Genomic DNA, 24159 nt, shown 5'->3' with positions numbered 1-24159 from the left:
CAAAATGATTTAAAGCTGAAGCCTGACAACTGTCCTGTGTAATTACTTGGGCCAAGAATTGACATCAAAGTCACAGAATGTGCTTAAAAAATGAAGGTCCGCAGGAAGTCATTCCATTTTATTAGCTCCTTGAATCCATAGGACCTGCAACATTACCCTATTTATGTTGTCAGTGAGATATACATCACCTTGAGTCTATTTATTGCTATTGTTTTAACGAGATGTTCATCCCCTTGATTCTATTTATTGCTATTGTTTTTGTCTGTCTCTCCCAATTAGACTGTAAGCCCGTCAATGGGCAGGGACTGTCTCTATCTGTTGCCAATTTGTACATTCCAAGCACTTAGTACAGTGCTCTGCACATAGTAAGCGCTCAATAAATACTACTGAATGAATGAACTCTAGTGCCAGGGGAAGAAGATCTCTTCAGCAGGAACAGTTTGAGAGCCCCTTTCTCCACACAGGTACCATGAAGTCATTCCAATTTTCTGGACAGAGATCCTCATGTCCAGTGAATTCCCCAGAGTTTAAGCATTTCATTCATTCATTCATTCAATAGTATTTATTGAGCGCTTACTATGTGCAGAGCACTGTACTAAGCGCTTGGGATGAACAAGTCGGCAACAGATAGAGACAGTCCCTGCCGTTTGACGGGCTTACAGTCTAATCGGGGGAGACAGACAGACAAGAACAATGGCAATAAATAGAGTCAAGGGGAAGAACATCTCGTAAAAACAGTGGCAACTAAATAGAATCAAGGCGATGTACAATTCATTAACAAAATAAATAGGGTAACGAAAATATATACAGTTGAGCGGACGAGTACAGTGCTGTGGGGATGGGAAGGGAGAGGTGGAGGAGCAGAGGGAAAAGGGGAAAAAGAGGGTTAAGCTGCGGAGAGGTAAAGGGGGGATGGCAGAGGGAGTAGAGGGAGAAGAGGAGCTCAGTCTGGGAACGCCTCTTGGAGGAGGTGAGTTTTAAGTAGGGTTTTGAAGAGGGAAAGAGAATCAGTTTGGTGGAGGTGAGGAGGGAGGGCGTTCCAGGACCGCGGGAGGACGTGACCCAGGGGTCGACGGCGGGATAGGCGAGACCGAAGGACGGCGAGGAGGTGGGCGGCAGAGGAGCGGAGCGTGCGGGGTGGGCGGTAGAAAGAGAGAAGGGAGGAGAGGTAGGAAGGGGCAAGGTGATGGAGAGCCTTGAAGCCTAGAGTGAGGAGTTTTTGTTTGGAGCGGAGGTTGATAGGCAACCACTGGAGTTGTTTAAGAAGGGGAGTGACATGCCCAGATCGTTTCTGCAGGAAGATGAGCCGGGCAGCGGAGTGAAGAATAGACTGGGGCGGGGCGAAAGAGGAGGAAGGGAGGTCAGAGAGAAGGCTGACACAGTAATCTAGTCGGGATATAACGAGAGCCCGTAACAGTAAGGTAGCCGTTTGGGTGGAGAGGAAAGGGCGGATCTTGGCGATATTGTAGAGGTGAAACCGGCAGGTCTTGGTAACGGATAGGATGTGTGGGGTGAACGAGAGAGACGAGTCAAGGATGACACCGAGATTGCGGGCCTGAGAGACGGGAAGGATGGTCGTGCCATCCACGGTGATAGAGAAGTCTGGGAGAGGCAGCTTTACAAAGCAACTAATCCCTTTCTCAAGTCTACTTGATTTCGGCATTGCGAATGAAGGGGTGGGGGAGAGAGGCCATGGGATAGATCAAGGTCTGGGCCCAGTTTTTCATGGGCATTCATGGGCAAGCAGGCAAAACACTGCCAGGAAAGCTCTTGTAGAACCCCTCTGTGTGGAACCGGCATCAAAACACACCTTCAGAGACCCCCATATACTCTTTATTTTCTTGAAGCTGGAGCCTGGGTCTTGATGGCAAGCCTGCCCCTTCCCCCTCTGACCTCATTCCCAGCAAGGAAGAAAGCTGTCAGGTTTTTTTGCAGGATTCACCGGGAATCTCCCAATTGCTTGCAGTTTATTATCGGACCTCAGAAGGTATAGAAACTCCTCCAGATTTGTAGGGGGAGGAAAAACACCCCTCTCCCTTCCATCCAAAACTCTAGTGATAACATCTGAACTCTCCCCCAACTTGTGACTCCCTCAATTTCTGGTATCCCTTTTCCCAGATATTTTGCCTGGCCACCAAAAGAACACAGGACTGGTGGCAGGAGCCCTGGGATATAGTGTGCCTGCTGCCAATGAGAAGCAAGATGCACTGGGTATTGAGTGTTTTATGATCTTATTGTATCTACCCCAGTGCTTAGCCACAGTGCTTAGCATTCAATAAGTGCTTAACAAACCACAATGATTACTACTATAATATTATTACATCTGGTGAAGTGCATCAAAAACATCAGCTCTTCATCTAGACAGTTATCTAGATCAAGGTGCAAAAGGATGTCTGTGTGAAGGTAGTAAGAATACCCAGAGAGAGAAATGGTAAATATTTCACTGGTCCAGCAAGCCTGAATGCCAAATAGTAAATTAGGAGTATAGCTGAAACTATCATTTTAGTAGCAGGACCAAACTTCATTGATACTGAAAAAAGTAAACTGTGCTAAAAGAAAATGGATTCTAAAGGCTCTGGTACAGTTGGGCTTAAAAGCACTCTAAAAGGTTCATAAACTAATCATGAATGTGAATGAAATAGAAATGGCATAATAGATAGAGGACAGACCTAATGGGTTCTAATCTTGGGTCCACCAGTTGGCTGCTGTGTGACCCTGAGGAAGTCACTTTGTTGACTCTGTGCCTCATTTACCTCATCTGTAAAATGGGAATTAAAATGGTGAGCCCCACATGGGACAGGGACTGTGTCCAAGTTGATTTGCTTATATCCACCCCAGTTTTTAGTAGAGTGTGTGGCACCGGTGAACTCTTAACAAATACCATCGTCATTACTTTCTCCAGAGGAATACCTCCAACCTTGCTGGCAGGGTTGGTGCTGTGTCCTTGGGCCAGGGAGATCCAAAGCCAAAGGGGGAGGAGGTGGGTTTCTCTCTCCATGGTTACTGCCGGCGGCACTTTCTTTTGACCTTGCCAGAGTCAAATTGCCCTTTTCCCTATCTCCTTATGCTGCTTTCTTTTTGGCGTTGACTGTCCAGAGATTAAAAGACCATCTTAATGACGCATTCATTACAATTAATTGTGCATCGTACCCAGAGTCTAGTGCTGGGATGGCTATGAAAGACTGGTTTCAAACAAACTGACATGTTTGAGATCTGCTTGTTGACACTAAGTGGGTAGAAAGAACCCCAGGGAAATTTCCCTTTAAGAATTCTGAAAGGTTTTTGAAAGAACCACAACTGAAAACAGGACACTTGCTGGGAGAGGGTCTCTGATACCTGAAGTCTGACTCTGAAGTCTGCAGCTATAATATAGAGTAATAGGGCCAGGCTGCTATTTGTATACTAGTGGATTTGGTTCCTGTTGCATTTTGGATAGTGATAGCTATCAGACTCCTATCGCTGAGCCATGGAGAAGAAATGCCAACTCTCGCCTCTTGAAAATAGCTGGCAAGTTCTTTAAGTCCTAAAATTGACATTACCTTCCATTTCCCTGTGCACTGCTTATGTAATGCATCCCTGTTCTCCTGGTATGTGGAGGGTGACCTGGGTCCACTGGCTTCCGAAAACTCAGAGACCATGAAAAACATAGCAGGATGTGAAAACACCACTTTTTAACCTTTCACAGTTGATAAATTGGGGATTTTCTGTTTTGGTTTTTAATCAAAAGAGAACTGACCCAAATAAAAAAACTAAACTTAAAAATCCCAAAATGAATGAAATCTTGTGGGGAAGGATATGATGTGTCAATATGTCCTTTCTAAGTCAGTGGGAGAGACCATGTTCTACCTCTGACCTGGATTGCCCTCACTCCTTACATTCACCAAACTAATACACTTCCCCCTTCAAAGACCTATTGAAAGCTCATCTCCTCCAGGAGGCCTTCCCACACTGAGCCCCCCCTTTTCTTCTGCTCCTCCTTCTCTCCCCATTGCCTCTACTCCCTTCCCTTGCTCTGCCCCCCTCCCAGCCCCACAGCACTTGTGTATATAGGTACATATTTATCATTCGATTTATTTTATTGATGATGTGTATATATCTATAATTCTATTTATTTACCTTGATGCTATTGATGCCTGTCCACTTGCTTTGTTTTGTTTTGTTGTCTGTCTCTCCTGCTCTAGACTGTCAGCCAGATGGGTAGAGATTGTTTCTATTTGTTGCTGAATTGTGCTTTCCAAGTGCTTAATATAGTGCTCTACTCAATAAATAAGATTGAATTAATTGAATGAATGATTGAATGAATGAAAAGAAGAGTGATGGGTTCCAGTTGGATTCTTTGGTTAATTGGTGACATGCTAATGTTTATATTGTCAACAAAGGAGATTCCTCCTATGAGATTATTTTGTAACAAAATTAACACTGTCACTGTCCCAGAAAGGGTCCTCAAACCAAACTAAGTACCAGAGGTCAAGCCACTCAAATGAAGTCAGCACTTTGTACAGTACCTACCACATAGCAAATGCTTAGCAAATAGCATAAAAAATTCAGAATGATAATATGACAGGGAAGAAGTCCTCAGTTCATGTTTTCCAGAACTCCTGTGATTACCTGAAACAGTGAAAACTATAGGGAAATTCCATATTGTTATCAATCTTATTGATTGGGGTGCAGGAAACTCAATCAATCATACTGACTGGGGCAGGGCAGAGTCTCAGTTCCACTGTAGCACCTTGAGTCTGTGTAGTGCTGGAGTTGCACTTGGAGAAGCAGCAAGGCCTAGTGGATAGAGCATGGGCCTGGGAGTCAAAAGGACCTGAGTTCTAATCCCGGCTCTGCCACTTGTCTGCTGTGTGGCCTTGGCCAATGACGTCACTGGACTGTGAGCCCTATGTGGGAAAAAGATTGTGGCCAACATGATTAGCTTGTATCTTCCTCAGTAATGAGTACAATGCTTGGCATGCAGTAAGCGCTCAACAGATACCATAAAAAAAAAAAACCTGCTGCCAGTCCTGAGACTGTTGTTGCTGATTCCAGGGACTACTGAGTTAGGGGCAGTCCAAATGGCAAGGACCAATCGGAGGAATCAATATCTGGAAACCATCAGGATAGTTTTTGAGGTCTTCTTTTTGGAAGGCAGTGGGTAGAAAGACTCCCTGGAAAGATTTCACTACATGGATTCTAGAGAGTAGTTGAAAGCAAATTTTTACCACACTGAAACCCAGTCTGAAAAGAGGGCACCTGATGAGATCTGATGACTCTCTGATACCTGAAGTCTGAACCTTCTTCTGTCAGCTTTGGGGACAGGAAGAAGATCCACTTCTGTAGTGTTTATAGAGTAATAGGACTAGTTGGGCATTTGGGCACATTAGGTGTGCTAAATTTTGTCATCTATAAATCCAAAAGGAAACTTTAATTCCCTATTCATTTTCCCAAGACTAAAAGTGATTTCCTTGATTCTGATTAACCTTTCGCTTCAATTTAGCCTGGATAAACTTAAGGTTTCCCAAGCACTTAATACAGTGCTCTGCACACAGTAAGTGCTCACTAAATACCATTGATTGATTGACTGAAGTCAGAATTGAATCTGGTATTGAGTCACTCTGGGTTTCAGCACCTAATCAAGGAGCGCTTCTGCTCCTCTACTGAATGCTAGGAAAGAGAAGATGTTTCATTATTAGCCAGCTTTGAAGAAGATACTCTTAGGAGAAGCCCTAATTATCAAGAAGGGTCTGTGATTCATGCCTTCCTGGGATGTTACTGTTACTTGGGGAGGTTTTCTTTGCAGGTGGCTTTGGCCCACATACTGAATTATCACTGAAAATGAGTGTAAATTTAACAACTATTAGCTCTGCTTGTGGACTTTCAAAAGAATTAAAACCTCATACATTTGGATTTTGAGAGTGACTATCCTCATTTATAATTAATTTTTGTTTTTATTTTTGTTTTTTTTCATCGTATTTGTTAAACACTTACTAAATGGAAAACACTGGTCTAAGTGCTGGAGTAGATAAAAGTTAATCAGGTTGGACATTGTCCCTGTTCTACATGGGGCTCATAGTCTAAGTTGGAGGGATGACAGGTTTGAATTCCCCCTTTTGCAATTGAGGAAACTGAGGCACAGAGAAGTGTTTAGCCCAAGGTAATCACACAGCAGGCAAGTGGAAGAGCTCGAATGTCAACACACTGTCCTTCTGGCATCCAGATGGATAATCCATTTGCTTCTGTTTCAGTCAAAGATGTGATTTACTATATCCTAAGCAATTGTTTCTAGAGTTATATTTGTTTTAGACCAGAGGCTATTAAAAAAAAGGAGAATTACCAAAGTTTTGCAAAGTTTAGTAGAGAATGAGAGGCTTTCCTCAAAAATATAACAGGACACACTTTAGCTCTGGGACACAACTGGCTAAGGGTCTCTACTTTCAACATCATTGCCAAAAAATAAAAGAAAGATATCCCCACTAAAAGCCTAGAATATGATTGGAAGGGCACCATTGGTTCAAGGGTGGAGAGAAAAGGGAATTATGGCCAAAAAAATAATCGGGCTCCGGAGGGGATTCCTACAACCTTCCAAAATGAGAGTCCTCGAGGAGGCTTTCTAGGTAGTGCTGACACAGTCCCTGTCCAGGATGGAACTCTCAGTCTAAGCAAGAGGATTCAATCCCTATTTTACAGATGATGGAACTGAGGCACAGAGAAGTGAAATGACTTGCTTAAAGTGACACAGCAGATGAATGGGGGGGGTCGACTGACTTGTATGATTGGATGTAATTCTGGGACTTTAGGCCTTTTCTGCAAATGTCCAAAGTGCCCCTGAGAGCTGCTATTCTTGTGGCCTGCATTTCTCTTTCCTTAGAAAATAAATTGGGATGATTGGAAAAGGAGTGCTCTGCACATAGTAAGTGTTCAATAAACACCACTGATTGAGTCTAAGTAGAGGCTAAAATTTGTAATAATAATAATGATAATAAGGGTATTTGTTAAGTGCTTACTCTGTGCCAAGTACTGTTCTAATCACTGGAGTAGATCAGTTTATCAGATTATCAATTTGGATACAGACCCTGTCCCACATGGGGCTTCACAGTCTAGGTAATGGTTTCCAGCTTAGTAAATGCAATCTTAGAGGCTTCCAGTAGATGGAACCAGGTTTGTATAACTACGGCACTACTGAATTCAATTAATATAAGCATGTGTTACATTGCATTGTTCTAAGTGGGTGGAAGGACATAAAGTCTGGGGTAGATAGTTCTCGCCCTCCAAGAGCTTATTGTCAGCTCAGACGAATCCTGCAAGACAAACATCCAGTTAAGATAATAAACTCCAGACAAAGTGATTATGAAATCCCGGACATAGTGGAGAATACGTTCTGTGCTTGTGGAGAGGATATTGATTAGATTATGGCTGGAGGTGAGTCCACAAACCCTCCTTCTACCTTGATGGGGAAAACGAAGCCTCTTTTGGCTTGTGGTATTTTTGGCCTGCTACATGTCTGCCTTACTGTGGGAACTGTGCTTTTTAGAACAGCTTGAATGAGCAAGCTGGGGCACATAAACCTTTCCAAGGCTTAATGAGAAATTTCATCTCTTCCAAACTTTCTCTGACGCAGCTAGATGATGTGTCCTTTGAACTCTCCCCTGGATGGCCTTGATATAGAAAAACTTTGTTAAAGTCTTCCAGAAATTCTAATTGCTGAAAAGGAAGGATTTTAGGTGAGGTGAAAAAAGCATTTAACTCTTAGGACACAGCACTCCCCGCCACAGAGAACCTTCAAGGGTAACTTTGACAAGAGTCTTGACCAAGGGAGGGCTGACCCCACCTCACCAGGAAAAGCGAGGAAGATTTGTTTAAGTTGGAGACATCTTTATGAAAGTGTTAGACACCTGCTCCTCCAGCTCTGAATTGTTGAGGGAGTTCTGTGATACTGGAAAGGTGAAAGACGCATACACCAAAGATAAAAGACCCGATAAGGTGCCAACCAGACCACCCACGCTGGTTGGAGAAGGGAACACCCTAAGGAAGGAAGAAATAACGCATAGCCCATAGTCACACAGGATCAAGATGACCTACAGATCAAAACTTTTGTTGGTGGTGTTAAATCGATAAGACCTATTTACTAATTTTCTTACACCTGATTTAAGATAGCATTTACTAAATGTATACTATGGGCCAAGCACTGAGGGAGGTATGAGATGATCAGATTAGACACAGTCCCTGTACCACCCAGAGATCACAGTCTCGAGGGAGGGAGGACAGATAACATCCCCATTGTTCAGATGAGGGAACTGAGGCACAGATACATTAAATAACCAAATTCACATGCAGACAAGGAGTGGAGTCGGGACTAGAACCCTGGTTTCCTGACTCCCTGTCCCATGCTATTTCCACCAGGCCATGTCATGGAGTAGCCCAGAAGAGGCTCGAAGGTCTCTGATAATTAATGGTGCTCTACTTCTTATTTGAAAAACAGATATATAACTTACTAGTCCATTCGAGTAAGGTATGAGTAATTGCCTTTTCTGTCCACAACTGTTCCCTTTGAATTTAACTTATGCTTATTTCCTCTCAGCCTGTTTTTATCTGTAAAATACCGATAACCCCTCACTGGGGTTTTCAGGACTTCCGCTGCCATTTCCTTTTTCTTAGATCTGCAGCTATATTAACCTCTTCTTTTCATCCTAGCCCCCACTTTTCATGCTTTCCTCTCACAGATTTGAAACACAAAAGAAATTAGGTAATTTGCTTTATCTACAGCAAACTTTCCCCTCTACTGAGGAGATGTTTTATGGCTGTTGCGTTTGTTTTCCTGAACTCTTGGGACCTTAGTGGACCCATTTTACGGTCTTGCAGCATTCTCTGTAGGTGCAGATTTCAGTCTGTGGATTTGGGAATGAAAATTAGAACCATTACTTTTATTTTTCCTCTGTCTGAAAGGTAAAATAACCTCTGACTTTTACTTTTAAACCATTTCTTTTAAAATATCTTCTCAGATGATATTTAGGGCCTAAGCCCTAGAAAGTCTGACAGGTGATTCCCCCCGGTGAGCTGATCAGAGACCATGTTCTTATTTCCCATATAAAATGGAAAGATTTTGGACTTTTCAGGCTTCTTTTCTATTTCCTAGCTAAGATAGATTTCTTAGGCCTCTGACAGTGCTCACCATTTACTTAGAACCTGAATAAATTGTCCTAAATCACTACTGGCAAATGTCTTTTGCACTCACTATATTATTTGGCTTATTTTAAGTAATAACCAGATCAATCAATCAATCATATTTATTGAGCGCTTACTGTGTTGCAGAGCTAGGTTCTAAGAGCTTGGAAGAGTACCAATATACCAGAGTTGGTAGACACATTCCCTGCCTACGACGAGTTCACAGTCTTGATTTATATGAGAAGAAAAAGCATGCGTTTTCTCCCTAAAGATGCTTACATTTGGCTACTCTAATTGCAAGGTAAGTTTATTGCCTAAAAATATCCAGCGCTCAGCAACCTTCATTCAAAACCTGGGATATTTGTTATTGCCAAAATTCCGGTTTAAAACATGGAACAGATCTTCTTTGGTACTGCTGTATACAGTTTGTCCTTCAATTCCACCCCCTGCCTATATATTTTAGGTCTCTCATCCTTTTGGCAGAGAGTCGTTTAAAGTTAAAATTTCCAATGGTGAGTCCCAAAACAAGGCCTATATATTGATAAAGTAGCACATTTGTGCAGTAAAATGAGAACCTTCTGGAACATGAGGCAAAATAGCCATTAGCCTCCTGGGTGAAAGATTTCCTGAGAAAAGGGGGTGCCCAACTTGATCTTTGCTCTTTGACTGGAAAAATAAAGTGACAGGATTAGAGCCAGATCTACTTGTTGCATTGTACACTGGTTGTTCTGGGGAAGTATCTGCAGTGTTTTACAGCTAAGACAGTTTTACACCACCATCAGTCCACAGGCTCTTTTCACAGCCTCTTTGGCATTTCCTCTTCAAACCAAGTCAATCTCATTCCCTCTATTTCTGTCTCTTTTAATTTTTTTAACTCCAATAAAATGGGTTTCATTTTTAATGCTGCTTAGGAATGATTACATCTGCTACAAAAGCCCCATTGTCATTGCCTCAGAGGAAGTGTACTTGAGAAAAAAGCATCCTTTCAAAAGATAATATAATATTCTCTTTCGGACAAAGGTCTTAAGGGTGCAGCAAGCACTTCCAGGAGCTGAGGAGAGAGAGAGGAAGCTCCCTCCTCTTCCATCCTAATTCTTCTCTCAGGAGGCACCCAGTTTCAAGCAGAAAAGCATTGACCACTCCTCATGAAGATAGCAGGGAACAGCTGAGCAGGGGGTGGTATCCGAATGCCAACTCCTCCCTCTCTTTGGTCATACCCATGAATGGCTTTATGATGATGCTGACAGTGATGGTATTTGTTAAGCGCTTACTATGTGCCAAGCACTATTCTGAGTGCTGGAGTAGATCCAACCTAATCAGGTTGGACACAGTACCTGTCCCACCTCCGGGTCAGTCTTCATCCCCTTTTTACAGATGAGGTAACTGAGGCACAGAGAAGTTAAATGACTTGTCCAAGGTCACCCAGCAGATAAGTGGTGGAGCTAACTCCCAGGCCCGAGCTCTGTCCACCATCCTTGGTGGTGTGGCCAACCTAGGGACAGCCAGTTATGTTTCTTGCACTGGGCACCGGGGAAGCAGTGGAACACTTTCCTTTCCTCTACCAAGCCAGCAAACCTCTACTGAGCCAGTTCTGCTCATCTGTATGACAGCCTGCTCTCGCTCAGTGAGAGGAGTAGAGCATATATATGTGTGTGTATATATATATGTGTATATGTGTACATATGCGTATAATATATTTATATAAATTTCTTAAGCACTTACTAGGTGTAGAACACTGTTTTAAGTGCTGGAGCACCTGTTCTAAGCTCTGGATTTATGTCCGTACTCTTTCAAAAACAAGAGGCCACTACCAGTTTAATCAGATTCTCATTATATCCTGGCTAGACTACTGTGTCAGCCTTCTCTCTGACCTCCCTTCCTCCTCTCTCGCCCCGCTCCGGTCTATTCTTCACTCCGCTGCCCGGCTCATCTTCCTGCAGAAACGATCTGGGCATGTCACTCCCCTTCTTAAACAACTCCAGTGGTTGCCTATCAACCTCCGCTCCAAACAAAAACTCCTCACTCTAGGCTTCAAGGCTCTCCATCACCTTGCCCCTTCCTACCTCTCCTCCCTTCTCTCTTTCTACCGCCCACCCCGCACGCTCCGCTCCTCTGCCGCCCACCTCCTCGCCGTCCCTCGGTCTCGTCTATCCCGCCGTCGACCCCTGGGTCACGTCCTCCCGCGGTCCTGGAACGCCCTCCCTCCTCACCTCCGCTAAACTGATTCTTTTTCCCTCTTCAAAACCTTACTTAAAAATCACCTCCTCCAAGAGGCGTTCCCAGACTGAGCTCCTCTTCCCCCTCTACTCCCTCTGCCATCCCCCCTTTACCTCTCCGCAGCTAAAGCCTCATTTTCCCCTTTTCCCTCTGCTCCTCCACCTCTCCCTTCCCATCCCCACAGCACTGTACCCGTCCGCTCAACTGTATATATTTTCGTTACCCTATTTATTTTGTTAATGAATTGTACATCGCCTTGATTCCATTTAGTTGCCATTGTTTTTACGAGATGTTCTTCCCCTTGACGCTGTTTAGTGCCATTGTTCTTGTCTGTCCGTCTCCCCCGATTAGACTGTAAGCCCGTCAAACGGCAGGGACTGTCTCTATCTGTTGCCGACTTGTTCATCCCAAGCGCTTAGTACAGTGCTCTGCACATAGTAAGCGCTCAATAAATACTATTGAATGAATGAATGAATGAATCAGATGGCTTTAATTTGGTTCTCTAACCAAATTAAACCAACAGCAACTCTAACAAATTAATGCCAGGATCCAGAGATGTGGTGGGTAGAGGTGGGTAGAGCAGCTGCCTTAAGGATGCTGCTCTTGAAGCTTCCTTATTTATAGGTGATGGAGAAAGGGAAGTGGTTGCGGGAACAGAGGAGGGTGTGGGTTCTGAAAACCAGTGAATCAGTCCAGCTCTCTACACCCACCGGGTGCACAATAAATCTTAGTGAGTATAGATGGGGTGAAAGTGAATGCAGATGGTCGATATTCATTCTAGAAAGAAAGTGGGTTGGGTAATTCCATGGAACTGCCTTTGAGCCTGTAGTTGCCAGTGTGGAATGGAGTTGGCTGTTTTTGATTAGCAAATTCCACCAGCAGATTGCAGTCAGCTCTCTTCCCCAAGGCTCTCATAACCAGGGAACTAACTAGGTTGCTGAATGACCCACCTCCGGGGGGAGCTTGGCAATCTCTTAGGCAAAGTGAAGGTGCAAATTTCTTAGGTGTGGCTCCCAACCAAGCCTCTTTTGGAAATGACTCTGGATGACTCACTTCTCTGTGAGTGCTGTGTGAAGGGGAGTTTCGGGAAATGAATAACCCACTGAAAAACTTATTTGGGTCGGGGAAAATATATTTCTGGGCCTGCTTACGGCTTTCCTTAGTTGGAGGTGTCTAGAGGCTTAAAGAGGCAAATTAAAGAGATTTTCTTATTTGTGGTGGAGGGGTTTTCTTGTGAAAATTTTATTGCTTCATCTTTACTTCCTATCATCCCTCAAATGTATTTCTGCTCTTCGTCTCGCTTGCTCAGCTCTCTTACTTCACTAATTTCTCTCTATCTGGTGTCTCTAGTTCCTCTTCTATGGATTCTCTCATTTTTGGGACACAGGCCAGAGCACGAGTGGCTAATTTTATAAGTGAAAAATTCTGGAAATTCATTCCTGGGTGATCATTCTAACTGATATGGGATACTCTTCACCAGGAAGGGTGACTTTCCACCAACCCAGTGTTTTCCATTGAAATTGTTTTCCATTTTAAAATCTGGACCAGGATTTGTTGGGTTTGGATGACAGGAAGGAAATCTGGTTTAGCACTTTGATTCCTCCATCAGTAGGAAAACACATTTCCCCAGTCTTATCCACTTGGAGGGCTGGGATGGGGAAAGGGGACTTGCCGGCTGAGGTCTGAGCAGCAACTCTAACAATTCTCCATCTTTATGATAAACTCTAGCATCACGGCATTTTGCTTCACCCCTTCAAGTCAGAAAAAGCCATGTAAGATTGCAACAGCCAAAGGATTTGGGCAAAGTTTGACACCACTGGTTTAGGGTTAAAACAACAACAAACAAACAAAAAAAAATACCTAATTTAGATCACTTCCTTGAAGATTTGAATCTAGATCCTCAAATTTTAATTCCCCTTTGACTTATAAATTTATAGGATTTTCCTATCACATCTGGGGCCTTCCTCCCCTCAGGCCACACAATTTTCCATGATGTTGGGCACCAATTGGGTAATAATAATAATTATGGTATTTGTTAAGTGCTTACTATGTGCCATACACTGTACTAAGCATTGGGGTGGATGCAAGCAAATCGGGTTAGACACATTCCCTGTCCCACATGGGGCTAACAGTCTCGATCCCCGTTTTACAGATGAGGTGAATTGAGGCACAGAGGAAGTGAAATGATTTGCCCAAGGTCACACAACAAACAAATGGCAGAGCTGGGATTAGAACCCATGACCTTCTGACTCCCCGGCCCGTGCTCTATCCACTACACAAATGCTGCCTCTCTGCTTCTGCTTCTCTGGGATTCAAGGAACTCGGCTCCTGAGACTGATGTCCAGTGTGACATCACGAGGGTTGGGGTGAACAGACAGAGTTTCTACTGTTCTCTTCCCTCTCTCCCCAACTCCTACCTCTGGCAGATACCCTCTAGGGAAGCCCAACCCAGGGACTGGTTGGGAGTTAGAGTGATTGTGTTTGAAGAAGAGCTTCTGCTGTCATTTCAGAGGAATTCAATGACACTTTCATTCATTCATTCAATAGTATTTATTGAGCGCTTACTATGTGCAGAGCACTGTACTAAGCGCTTGGGATGAACAAGTCGGCAACAGATAGAGACAGTCCCTGCTGTTTGACGGGCTTACAGTCTAATCGGGGGAGATGGACAGACAAGAACAATGGCACTAAACAGCGTCAAGGGGAAGAACATCTCGTAAAAACAATGGCAACTAAATAGAATCAAGGCGATGTACAATTCATTAACAAAATAAATAGGGTAACGAAAATATATACAGTTGAGCGGACGGGTACAGTGCTGTGGGGATGGGAAGGGAGAGGTGGAGGAGCAGAGGGAAAAGGGGAAAATGAGGCTTTAGCTGCGGAGAGGTAAAGGGGGGATGGCAGAGGGAGTAGAGGGGGAAGAGGAGCTCAGTCTGGGAAGGCCTCTTGGAGGAGGTGATTTTTAAGTAAGGTTTTGAAGAGGGAAAGAGAATCAGTTTGGCGGAGGTGAGGAGGGAGGGCGTTCCAGGACCGCGGGAGGACGTGACCCAGGGGTCGACGGCGGGATAGGCGAGACCGAAGGACGGCGAGGAGGTGGGCGGCAGAGGAGCGGAGCGTGCGGGGTGGGTGGTAGAAAGAGAGAAGGGAGGAGAGGTAGGAAGGGGCAAGGTGATGGAGAGCCTTGAAGCCTAGAGTGAGGAGTTTTTGTTTGGAGCAGAGGTCGATAGGCAACCACTGGAGTTGTTTAAGAAGGGGAGTGACATGCCCAGATCGTTTCTGCAGGAAGATGAGCCGGGCAGCGGAGTGAAGAATAGACCGGAGCGGGGCGAGAGAGGAGGAAGGGACCTCTTTAGCAGGGTCCTGGAACTTTCTCTGGGGTGGACACAAGCTGCTAACATGCTGGCACATGCAGAGCACTGGCTGTTCAAGACCAGTGTTTTTGGAAAGGAGAAGCAAGGAGCTGACATACTCTCCTCAAACTTCCTAGTTGTAATACAGAAGAAGAAGGGAAGGAAGAGGAGGAGTGGGAAGGAGGGAGAAAGGAAAGATGTTGTCAGGAAAATGATAGGGAGAGTGGGCTTTTGAGGAAAGGGTGGGAAGATTGTTGGAAACAGTAGTGAAGGAAGTGTGTAGATGCTTGGGTAAACAAAAGAGGAGAAAACGGATATCATAAAGCATGGGGAATCACCACTTCATCAGAAGAATCATGGTTCACTGCTATTTTTCAGACCTGAAATAGGGAGAGGCTCTGTGCATAAATGAAACTAGAAGAACAGAAAAAGATTCAAAGGATGATAGGTTAACAATATTAGTGCTTCTCTGTATTTTATCCAGAGCCTCCCGATATTCTATCTATTGTCTTCCCAGTGTTTCTGAGTGGTGTGTACTACAGGATTGTCATACCCATTTTAAAGACTGAAAACTGAGATGCGGAGTGTGGGTGATTCAGTCAAGATCATATAGTAAGCGAGTCAGGGCCTGAAGGTTCTTACTCTGGTTTCGTGCATCGTCCACCAAATGTACCCACCCTTGTCTTTGCTCAGCTGAGATGTAGGAGACCTGGGTAGAAGGCCCAGGCAGATGATCTTGGACATGTCAGTTAATCTTTTTGAACCTCAATCCCTTCCTCTCTCTTCTCCTGGATATTGAGAGACAAGTGAAAAAAATCAAAGCTTTTCAGACAAATGATTATTTTTTTAACTTCTCAGATTCATCTGATCTTTATACACTTTTTAACAATGCAGATATAACCAACGTCACTATAATGTAATTAGAGAAGCAGTGTGGCCAAGTGGAAAGACCGTGGGCCTAAGAGTCAGAGGACCGGGGTTCTACTCCCGGCTCTGCTCCTTGTCTGCTGTGTGACCTTGAGCAAGTCACTTAACTTCTCTGTGAATCAGTTTCCCCATCTGTAAGATGGGGATTAAATCACACTCCCTCCTACTTGGACTGTGAGCCCCATTTGTCTTGCATCTACCTCAATGCCTAGAGCAGTACTTAGCACATACATGCCCGAAAATACCACCTTCAGAACCCATTGTTGGGTTGTTAGATATGTTGTGAATCCATCTGTAACTTACAATAGAGGACGGGTGTATATTTTGGAACATTATTGTGATGGAATCCATAATGGAAAAGAGCAAAGGTCTGGAAGTGAAGACCTGAGTTCTAACTCCATATCTGCCAGTGGCCTGCTGTGTGACCTCAGGCAAGTCAGTTAGCCACTCTTTGCCTCAGTTTCATTACAAGGTTGCTGTGAGGATGCATCTGCCTCTACTTAGCTCATAGGGTTATTGCGAGTATAAAATGAGAGAAGTGTTTTGTCAAAAAAATTTTGATTATAAATTCAGAGTATTATCAATATTATAATCCATGGGATCTGTTGTCCTTCAGATGCTTCAAAATTAATTAATTAATTCAATTAATCCTTCAAAATCAGTTCTTACACTGGGAGCCCCATGTGAGGCAGGGATTGTGTTCAACTTGATTAACTTGTTTCAGCTCCAGTGCTTAGAACTGTTAACATTTTTCATTGTTGTCCCGTGGTATAAAGTTATGATCATTTCCAAATCCAAATCATTCTACCCATATCGCCTGTATCACCTCCAAAAAAAAAAAAAGAATTCCTTCAGTCTTTACAAACAGTAAACTTGGTATCAGACACAAGTTAAATGCATCTCTGTTGACCTAATTTTTGATGTTCCAGGCATGAATTTGCTGCTGAATTGTTGGTAGATTTGCTGCTGGATCAAACTATTTTCTGAAGTTTTAGTGGTTTGAAACTAATTTGTTTACATGATTCATTTATATAGGTCAAAATCTGATTTCTTATAAAAATGGTCTCCCTTTTTTGCAAATTGAGAGTAATACAGATTCTAGATGTATTTGCTCTTTTTCGGCCTCTTTCATGTGCTAGAGAGCTTCACTCTGTTGTAGCTTTTCAGTATGAAGCTTTGTCCTTATCAATCCATGGTATTTAACATATTGATATCTACATGGTTGCCCATCAACTTCTGCATCAAACAGAAACTCCTTTACCATGGATTTAAAGCACTCAATCACCTTGTCCCCTCCTACCTTACCTCACTGGTCTCCCACCATAACCCAGCCCGCACACTCCACTCCTCTAAGCCAATTTACTCACTGTAACTTGATTTTGTCTCTCTCTCCACCAACTCCTCGCCCACATCCTGTATCTGGCCTGGAGCGCCCTCCCTCTTCATATCAGACAGACAGTTAATTAGACATATTAGACAGATTTGCTTCCTTTATTCACCCCTCCCTCAGCCCCGCAGCACTTACGTACACATCCGTAATTTATTTATATTAATGTCTGTCTCCCCTTCTAGACTCAGCTCACTGTGGACAGGGAACATGTCTACCAACCCTGGTATATTGTACTCTCCCAAGCTCTTAGTACAGTGCCCTGCGTACAGTAAGCACTCCATAAATATGATCGATTGATTAATGTGCTGATCTCAAGAATTCATTCGGACCATTTGGACCAAATGAACGTTGTTAGAACTGGTACTGCAAATGCATTAATCGTCTCTTATTGCTGCCTGCATTGAGGTAAATTTTTATTGTTTTTATTTTACATTTAATTTCAGAGTGGTTAATCACTCTCAAGAACAGATATCCTGTGTCTTTTACACTAAAGCATCAATAATTTCGATTTTAGGAACAGTGAATTCAACCCTCGCTGCAAATTGTAGCTTCCTCATTTGTACTGACTTACATTTAGCCATCCCTAATCTCATCACTTAGATTCTTTGTCATTTTGGTAGCATAGAAAGCTAATGTAAATAGCTAATCGTGCTCTATTCTAGTCTCATTTCCCCCTTTCCTATCTTTCTGTTTCATTCTTTGAATACTATGCCCACTCTGATACTCACAGCTTCTTGTTATAAAATGGACTAAAACGAGCCTTTCTCCTTATTCCCACAGATGAGTGTTGATTGACTTCCCATCAAACGAATACCAAGAGGTATTACTCAGCAGCTATTTATTTGAATATGGCTCTGTGCTGTGCCCCATGGAGCTGGGCAGTCTCAGCTCACTCTGTCTACCTTCCATCATCCTCCCCAAACCCTCTCCATGGGCAGAAGTCACTTTATCTGTTCCTCAGTAGCTCTAAAAGGTCGGGGCTACTGGACTCAGTGTCCCCACATTCATTCTGACATGAACCCCAAGGGCATGGCCATGATCAGATCATGTATGGTTCTACCAAACCAGAATTAAAGAATGTGGTGTTTCTTCACCCCTCCCTCAGCCCCACAGCATTTATATCTGGAATTTATTTATTTATAATACTGTCTTTCTCTCTAGACCAAAAGCTCATCGTGAACAGGAAACCTGTCTACCAACTATGTTATATTGTACTCTCCCAAGCAATTAGTATAGTGCCTGCCCACAGTAAGTGGACAATAAATATGATTAATCGATTGATTAATTGATTGATTGATGTGGTTGACATGGTATCAGCAAGCCTCCCAGGACTTTCCCCCACCCCAGAGGCCTGGGGGTTTCCTTGTGACCCATGCAGCCTAAACAATCCTAAATAAGGAGGCAAGAAGCATGTGAGAATGAGACAGGCCAGGGCCTAAGGGGAATGAGGCCAGGGGATTTGTGAGAGAGAGGTGGGGAGGTAGGAGGAGAAAGGAGAGAGGAAGAATGAAGAGGAAGCAGGAAGAATTTACCTCTTCCTCCTCCGCCAGTATGGCTCAATCCATAGCCTGGCTTTGGCTGTGTGTTTGGGCCAGTGCCTCCGCCACCTGAGCAAGGTGGCCGCAGGCAGGAGCAGTTGGGTGAGGATGACGAGCACGGGCATGAAGGTCAGGGATAGGCAGCTACAGATTTTCAGCCAGGCTGAGACTCTCCCCTTCTGGTCGGTGATGGGAGTTTCCGATTCAGCCAGATGATGCATTTCCGGCTCTGTTACATACAATTATGGGTCTACTTCAGTTTCAAATTAACTGGGGCCAAATAATATGGGCTCAATCCAATTTTTTAAGGGCAAATGTCTCCGGGGCAGATCTGGTTCAGGTCTAGGGCGGTGAACATGCGCCCTCTAGATGGTAGGCTCATAGTGGGAAGGAACGTGTCTACCAACTCTGCTATATTGTACTCTCCAAAGTGCTTAGTTCTTAGTACAGTGCTCTGTACCCAGTAAGTGTTCAATAAATTCCATCGATTGATTGATAGAGCAAAAGTTTCAGAGAGGAACTGCTCCAGATCCATCTCCATTCTTAGGCCACATGGCTTACCTAAAGTAATTTGCTGTTGATCCATGAAGCTCCTGGGCCGTAACTCCAAAGGGCAGCAGGGTTTTGGTAAAGCATGTAGCAGATGAGAGGCAGAGAAGCAGTCACCCATAACTGGTGACAATATGGGATTATTAGCCCTAAGAATGGAGGAGAGATTTGAGTTTGACTCAGGAGCCTAACAATTTTGGAGTGGCATGGAAAGAGTTTGGGACTGAGAGTCAGAACTAGGCACTAGTCCCAACTCTGCCACTGTCCTGTTGTGTGACTTGGGTACCTCACAACCACTCTGAGCCTCAGTTTCTTTATCTGTAAAATGGGGGTAATACCAGCCTTTCCATACCTCCTTAGAGATGTTATTAAAATGAAATAAAAATAATTATACTGATAATAACAATGATTGTATTTATAAAACACTTACTATGTGTGAAGGACTGTGCTAAGCCTTGAGGTAGATACAAGATAATCAGGTTGGGTACAGTCCCTGCCTCATGTGAGACTCAGTGTCTAAGAGGGAGGGAGAACAGATATTTTATCTGCATTTTACAAATGAGGAGACTGAGTCCCAGACTAGTAGCTGGACCTGTGGATTCTTAGTCCCATGCTCTTTGCACTAGACATAGTTGATGTGAAAAAAGTGCTATACATATACAAGGTGTTTGTAAAATAGGGCTCAAATCCCTCAGGTTTTGGAGTTCATGGCAGGTAGATGAACAGATGTTCCACATTCAGTAAGTTCTACCTGTACTTTACTTCTCTGTCATTCAGCAATTTGGTGGTAATTGTGATTTTTGTAATCTTGTAAGCTGCAAGATTTCCTTCTGGGAGATGTGTGGGGCCATGGCTCTAGGAAGACTCCATTCCAAGCAAGGCTGGATCAGTCCATCCCTGCATGACCAGCTGTTTGCTCTTAGAGTATGTTGAGGTCAAGTAGTGAGAGTGTTACTTGGGCTGTTTGATAATCAGCAGGCCCTGTGACCTAGCCCCTTTCCAACTGTCCTAAGGCCACATTTCACAGATGGGACAGATTAAGTAAATGAAAAGGGAGAGTTTAATCACAGTGTACACTGATAACTTTGGAAAAAGGGAAATCCTTGTCAGGCAGCCATTTTGTATACTTGAATAATGAACTGACCTGTCACATGTCTACTAGGTTGCTCATTCCTAAGAATAATTGTTGACAGCATGATTTTTCTTTACATCAATGCCCATATTTCTTTTACAGTTTGTGGTTAGATCCTTAGAGGAAGTGTCCGTTTATCAGGCCTTCTATATCCTACCCACTGACGTGCAGGACGTTGGGAAATAAGACTAACTGCCTCTGTGTACTTACAATAACAACTGTTCCTAGGAAATGCTTCAGGCTAGGGGGCTAGCTTCTTAGTGAGCTGTGCACACCAGCCCCTTGAAGCTAGTGGTCCCAGTTCTCCTCAGGGCTGGATTTTTCAAGGTGTGGCCTGTCGCAGACCTCTCTGGATTTACAGGAGACCAAACCTGTCACAGCCAGGAAGTACTTCTGATTGCTGCAACAGATTGGTGGGGACCCTTGGACGTTTGAGACTGGAAAATGCTGGTCCCAACTTTGAAATCTGAAATTCCAAAGTAGAACAGTATTGACACTTAGCTAACCCTATTTTCAAACTTGGCCCTACCAGTTTACCCAGGAATCTTGGAGGGATAGGAGAAAGTTTGCTTGTCACTTGGAAGGCAGAGCAAAGAAGGGCATCGTCTCTTCCTTCAGTCATCCTTGGGCAAGCAGTGTGGCCTAGGGGAAAGACCACAAGCCCAGGAGTCAAAGGATCTGGGTTCTAATCCCTGCTACATCACTTGCCTCCTGTGTAAACTTGGGCAAATCATACCTCTCTGTTCCTCAGTTTCCTCATCTGTAAAATGGGGATACGAAACCAGTTCTCCCTCCTACTTAGAATGTGAGTGCCATGTGGAACAGGGACTGTGTCTAACCTGATTATCTTCTATCTATTTTAGCACTTAGTTCAGCATCTGCACATAGTAAGAACTTTACAAATACCACAGTTATTATTAGGGCTGAAGCCTTTAACCCTAAGGATGAAACATTTGGTGGCAGTCAACCCCAAGCACTTTGAGTGCAGAGAGGTAAGGGGCACATAGAAATAGGTATCTCTTTCCTTTACTCAAGGTGCCCCCACCGCTTATCATCAATGATATTTATTGAGCACTTACTACACACAGAACACTGTATTAAACACTTGGGCGAGTACAATACAACAGAATTGGTAGACACATTCCCTGCCCACAAAAATCTTACAGTCTAAAGGGTGAGACAGATATTAATGAAAATAGATAATTTATAATATATAACATAGATATGAGCTGCATATTCATCTCAACTTGAGGTAAAACAGAAATTCAGGGAAGGACCAGGGAGGGGCTACATTGGCTCCAGCAGCAAATATCACCTTGATTTACTTGTGCAGGAAGACACTTGAGAACATATCCGAGGTATTGAAAGCAGTTGTTAGTGCTATTTTTCTGGCCTATAACCCGGTGACTCTGGGCACCTTGATTTATGAAGTATCAGACAAAGAAAATGCATCTGTTTGGCACACCATGAAGATATTTCATGGATATAAATGATCTCTCTAGTTCAGAAGATAGTAGATTGCTATTCAATACTGTTGCCTGAACACCCTCAAGTTTAAGTCATTCCCCTTCTACAAAGAGTTTCTTTGAAATAAGCATCATTGCAGTCACAAAGGAACAAGAACTCCACCATATTTTGAATAACCAATAAGTAACGATCAGTTTGCTGGAAAGCTTAATGTTAATGTCATATGAAAGGAGAGAAGGTTAGCACCTTCCTTGAGAAGGATGGAAGAGGTCCTCGTGGTCTTTACAGCAAATATATGGTTAAGGTATGCCACCTACTTTTTTCTGAATTGTACCTTCCAAGTGCTTAGTCTAGTGTTCTGCACACGGTAAGCACTCAATAAATATGATTCAGTGAATAATGAACAATGTGATCAGGACTTTGGGATTCCATCTCTCTCACACATACACACACACACACACACACACACACACACAGGCACACACCACAAAGGTGAATTTCAGCATCAGTAGCATCTGTTTTGCATATGAAGGGGACAATTATATCAAAACACAAACACATACACACACACACATACGCTCCTCATCACTGACTCCTTGAGGGCAGAATCATGTATATTAATTCTATTGTAGTTTTAAGTTCTTAGCCCAGAGGTCTGCATACCGAAAGCACTCAATAAATACTATTGATTGAAATAGGACTGAAACATAAGGTTTTGTTTCCAAGTCTTCTTGGACCCCATGGAAATATATGTAAACGAAAGTAAAAAAAAGTCCCAAGAAATGACTGAGATGCTATCTCTCTCGAGAGGTTGAGGGAAATTGGAAATCACCAAACACAACAGAAAAACAAAATAAAATTGGATGGTCACTTAAAGCACTTTATAAAACAGGCCTGTATAACGATAATTTCCTGGGTCATTCTGAAAACAGTCCTCAGTGGCTGTTACAATACACATGGCATGTATGTAGATCTATGAATGTTTGTAACATTTTAAAAATGCTATAAAGTTGTGATTGTCCAAACTCGAAGGTAAACAGGGATGCTAAGACGTGGCATGATTTGTAATGCCCCATCTGGAAAACACTTAGCATAAAACCCTTCTCTCGAGGTCTCTTGATCATGTGGTTCATATAATATTTGCCAATTATGTGCATCATCTCATCTAGAGTTGGAATAGCAGCTGCATTCTAGAGGCTGTACACTGGATGAAACTGAGCTTTATTTAGTTCAGACTCGGTTTAATGGGGCAGCGTTTTTCAAAATTTTCATTGATTTTATCATTGTTGTGGATAAGTGATTTAGTAAGTAATGAATTCCATATTTGTTTAAAAAGATGATAGAGATGTGAAGTGACTGTTGCTCTAACATCAAGAGGAATGGTCTTATTTAGAAGGAAGGGAAATTCCCTGTAGCAAAGCTGATGAATAAGGTCGGCACGGTGTCTCTACTATAGTAAAAGCTTTTAATTCAAGAACACATATTGCCAAGGCTTGGTTGTTTAGGGGCTGATTATCCAGAGGCTCTTTGCCATTGACTTGCCTTCTATTCTCTTCTCGAAAACTTTCCACTTCTCCATAGCACGGAGGCGCAGGGACAGGGAGAGAAGTCTAACTGAAGTAGAGTCTGGTCCTCATTAGCTGCTTGGGTGAAAAGTTGGTAGGGGAAAAAGTTGCCCAAATTTGTACAACTGAGGGGTTGTTTGAGTATTTCCTTTATCAAGGCCTTCCTCAGCCAATTTAGCCAACTGAATCCTTGACTGCTTTTATGGTATAGTTCTTTGTATTTATTCAAGTTTATCATAGCACAAGGTAAAGGCTGGTGTTCTTGTTCTCATTCATCAGACAAAAATATCGAGGCTTGGAAGGTTCAGGAAAGGGCCCTGGAAGCAGAGTTGGAAATAGAACCTAGGGACCCTGACTCTCTCATTGTTTGTCCATGGAGTCCTGGGTAATCTCTGCCAGACTTCTTCCTTCTCCTTAGAAGAGCCACAGGGGAAATGACACCAGAGTGCAACAGGTGCCAAATGATAAGAAGCACTTTCACATTTCTTATCTTATTTTGACCTCACAATGTCCATGTGGGCTAGGAAGAGGCAGACCGTGCTACTATCATCATTTTACAGATGAGGAATCAGTAAGTCAGGGAGATTTAGGAACTTTCCCTGAGTTACAAAGCAGGCCAGTGGCCGAAATGGGACTAGTACCTGCTGCCAACCTCCAGAATCCACATTCAGAGGGCTAGGCAACCCATTATACCTTTGGAAGAAGGAATAGGATAAGAAGAGTAAATTCTTCTCTCTTCAAACCTGCTCACCTGAGAATTTGGAGGGAGGGATAGAGAGAGAGCATGAGAGAGCTAGAGAGAGAGAGCGAAAGAGAGAGAGACTGAGAGATGGGGAAACACATTGGAGAAATAGTAATGAAAGCATGGTTCAAG

At 43.3% G+C, this 24159-nt stretch overlaps 1 pseudogene; it reads left to right on the top strand.

Annotated features, from left to right (window-relative positions):
- The first annotated feature begins 21936 nt into the window (after positions 1-21936).
- Positions 21937-22045, top strand: LOC114810526 (annotated as a pseudogene).
- The last annotated feature ends 2114 nt before the right edge of the window (positions 22046-24159 follow it).

The sequence above is a fragment of the Ornithorhynchus anatinus genome, chromosome 3, assembly GCF_004115215.2.
Source record: "Ornithorhynchus anatinus isolate Pmale09 chromosome 3, mOrnAna1.pri.v4, whole genome shotgun sequence".
In the NCBI taxonomy this organism is placed as follows: Eukaryota; Metazoa; Chordata; class Mammalia; order Monotremata; family Ornithorhynchidae; genus Ornithorhynchus; species Ornithorhynchus anatinus.
Note: the sequence above shows the minus strand (reverse complement) of the source record. Positions and strands in the feature narration are given on the sequence as shown.